General features: G+C 46.0%; 1 long non-coding RNA gene across 1 annotated transcript in view; it reads right to left on the bottom strand.

Moving 5' to 3' along the window:
• Positions 1 to 3,891, bottom strand: part of LOC102473163 (uncharacterized) — a 40,359-nt gene that overhangs the window by 35,772 nt on the left and 696 nt on the right. The gene's annotated exons all lie outside the window — the stretch shown is intronic.

Genomic DNA, 3,891 nt, shown 5'->3' with positions numbered 1-3,891 from the left:
GCAACACCTCAAGAGCAAAGAAAAAAATCGCTTTTCAAAAAATTGAAATTCAGAGAGTCCAAAGGCAAGTGGGGAAGGGGCAGAGGATGAGTGAAGAGTCCTGGCCATAAGGGCCTGCAGTCGCAGGCAGACTGGTGTCTGGAACTATCACTGGCTTGAACCAGCATGCAGGTGGGATGTGTGTGGGGGGGTGCAAGTTCGTCTTAAAGTCCCAAGAAACCAACCTGAAGTCCAGAGACGAGTAGGAGTGGGGATGAGCAACAGTCCCGGCCATAATGGCCTGCATCCACAGGCAGCCTGGTGTCTGGAACTGCTTGCTGGCTTGACCACATAGTGCTATCTATGGTTATTTTCCAATGCTTATTTTTTATAGGCTGTAGGTATTTTAAAAATTAGTAACTTAACATTATTTTATTAAAATATGTACATAAAACATTATAAAGGTACAAAATAACATTATTTCAATTATTTAGGTAACTGAAAATTCAAATTTTCAAAATACCTGATATTTCAAATATTTTATTCCTAAATCTTGGAACTTATGCTTCTTTGTAACTTTGGAAATTCTGGGGGCAATGGTAATAAACTAAAGATCAAAGATTTTTATTTACTCATTTATTTTAATGGTCAGAGAGCATGCACTCTTAAAAACAGAGAGAGAAAGGACTCCTCAATAAAGTGTGATAATGTTGCAGTCTCTTCTCCATTTCTCCATCCTTTCAGGATTTAGAGCATGCACACACATATGTCCAGAGTGGTCTTCAAGCCACTGGGGTCAGAATTCAAACTGTGGTTGGCCATGTGGGATCTAGTTCCCTTAACCACTAGGTTACGGGGCCAGCCCCATACTGATTTTAGGCATCAGCATTGATATAAAGCTTAACTGACATCATCAGAATTCAATGTCTGTCCATTTTTTTTGGGGGGGGAGGGATTTTCGCTATAGGGCGCATGCGCTTGCCAGACAGACAGAGAGAGACATAGAGACAGAAAGCGAGAAATCACCCCCCAGGGGGGATGGTCACGCTGCAAATCCCTTCTCCTCCATTCTCCTCTCGGGATCTTGGGCACGCACGCACACGTGCCCGGCGTGAGTTTTAAGCCACTGGGTCCTGGATGCGAACCGCGGTCGACTACGTGGGAGTCCAGCGACATAGCCATTACGCTAAATGCTGGTTCCCTGTCTGTCCATTTATTGATTGTCCTTGATTTTTTTTTTCTTTTGGGCTGGCCTTATTCTCAGGCTTTCTATGTGGCAGGATGGCTGCCAGCAAGTTCAGGCAATATCCTCTCAGCCTCAAGTGCCATTCTCACAAGAGTCTATGCAAAAGTCTCATTGTGCCTTAACAGCTCCAATTGAGTCACATGCCCATATCTTAGCCAATTACTGAGACTAGAGAAATGTAAGGTTCCTTTTGCAGGCATGAGTCACATACTTGTCCTTGGTACAGGGGTATAGTAGAAAAGAGTATAATAACTGCTCATAGACTGAGACAAAAGAAGAGAGTAATTTTGTGTTCTCATACTCAGAAAATAATAGAGATACTGTTTCCAAAAGGAAGAATCAATGCTGGGTATCAAAATAAAAACAGATGTCCACTGCATCCTTCCTTCACTGTCTCACTCCTATCCTCTGGTTCAGAGCCACTCCATTGACACTTCAGGCTCTCAAACTTAGATTGAAGTACGAATGGGGGACCAGCAGTTAGCATAATGGCTATGTCACTGGACTCCCATGTAGTCGACCGTGGTTCGAGTCCCAGACCCAGGAAGCAGAACATGTCTCAGAGCGCCATGGCATCTGATTCGCTACACTGCAGCAAGGCGAGCCCCACGCTCCACATTCTCTGAATCTTCAGTTTGCACTGCAGCTGTCACGTAAGACTAGTGACATCTGGCCCTGCCTGGGGCTCAGGCTCTAGCCTCCTGGACTCCAGAGCTGGACCCTGCAGGCCCAGAGGTTCAGATCTCCAGTGGGGTGGACCTGAAGTGCATGGAGTGCATGCACCCCGACACTGCTGGGCTGGAGGGGCAGACCACGGCCTGACTAGACCCTCCACAGGGTGCTTCCTGCGTGCGTGTGCATGCTCTCAACTATGAATAATAATTTTTTTAAACCCTAAATCTTGTAGGGGACCAGCAGATGGCATAATGGCTATGTCCCTGGACTCCCACGTAGTCGATCATGGTTTGAGTCCCGGACCCAGTGGCTTAAACTTATACCGGGCGCATGTGCGTCCGTGCCCACAATCCCGAGAGGAGAAGGGAGGAGGGATTGCAGCGTGGCCATCCCCTGCTTGGGGGGGGGGGGTTATTTCTCGCTTTCTATCTCTCTGTCTCTCTTTGTCTTTCTGGAGAGTGCAAGCACCCTGTAGTGAAAATCTCTCCAAAAAAAAAGTATGAATGGATATTCTGTGGCAGTCCTACGAGATGGAGAGAGGCAGAATGTATCGCAGGGCAGAGATCATGAAGAGAATGAAAAATTCTCAGGTATACCAACACCAATGTGATTAGACCATTTAATAACCTAGAATCTCTTCTTTTTCTTTTTTTCGGGAGAGGTTTTTGCTATAGGGTGTGTGTGTTTGACAGAAAGACAGAGACAGAGAGACAGAAAGTGAGAAATCACCCCCTGAGGGGATGGCCACACTGCAATCCCCTCTCCTCCTTTCTCCTCTCAGGATTTTGGGCATGCACGCACACATGCCTGGTGTGAGTTTAAGCCACTAGGTCTGGGACTCGAACCGTGGTTGACTACATGGGAGTCCAGCGACATAGTCATTATGCCAACTACTGGTCCCAAGAATCTCAAATAATAGATGCTCTCATCTCAAAGTCCTTTATTTCCATTCCAGCTAAGCTATGCATATTCTTAGACCTTATTACCTAGAACAGTTGTGTCTTCTGAAGTAACAGTCTGGCAACCCACCCTTTTTCCCCCCCATTGTGTGCATGTGCTCACTAAAGAGACAGACACACACACACACACAGAGGGAAAGTGAGAAACCATGGGGGGGAGGGATGGCTAAGCTACAATTTACAATTCCTTCTCCTCCATTCTTCTCTCAGGATCTTGGGCACACATACACATGTGCTGATGTTGATTTTGGAGCCACCAGGTCCAGGACTTGAACCTCAGTTGGCCATATGGGAGTCCAGAGCCTTAACCAACATGCCACTCACTGCCCCCTCCCACCACAACCTCTTAACCTTCAGTCCTTTCAACCTATATTCTTTTTGTGCTAATACTTAGATTTTGTTAGGATCTTCAACCTATGGGTTTTCACACATATTTTCTGACCATCAGAAATTTATCTTCCTTTTCTCCCTCTCTGTGGAAGATTTCATGGTCTGTAATTTAACTGACATCTTAAACACCTCTACTCCACTCTCTTTTCGTCATTCCTACCTGGCAAAATCCCAACCAAGCCTCTTCCAGACTTAGCTCTTAGGAAATGTTGCAGCTTTATTTGATAAAATCACATACATGAGGACACTGATACTACCATGAATAAACTCTTAATCATATCTAATGATCAGCTCCTTGACCACGTGATAATCATTTACTCATTGACCTCATTCCTTCTACATATGTTTAAAAACCTGCCCCGTCTCGGGAACCAGCAGTTAGCGTAATGGCTATGTCGCTGGACTCCCACATAGTCGACCGCGGTTCATGTCCCGGACCCGGTGGCTTAAAACTCACGCCGGGCGCGTGTGCGTGCGTGCCCAAGATCCCGAGAGGAGAATGGAGGAGAAGGGATTGCGGTGTGACCATCCCCCCTGGGGGGTGATTTCTCGCTTTCTGTCTCTATGTCTCTCTCTGTCTGTCTGGTGAGCGCACGCGCCCTACAATGAAAATCTCTCAAAAAAAAAAAAAAAAAAAAAAAA

Source organism: Tupaia chinensis, unplaced genomic scaffold (genome assembly GCF_000334495.1).
Source record: "Tupaia chinensis unplaced genomic scaffold, TupChi_1.0 Scaffold000402_1, whole genome shotgun sequence".
Lineage (NCBI taxonomy): Eukaryota > Metazoa > Chordata > Mammalia > Scandentia > Tupaiidae > Tupaia > Tupaia belangeri.
The sequence above is the reverse complement of the archived record's forward strand: the minus strand, read 5'-3'. Positions and strand labels throughout refer to the sequence as shown.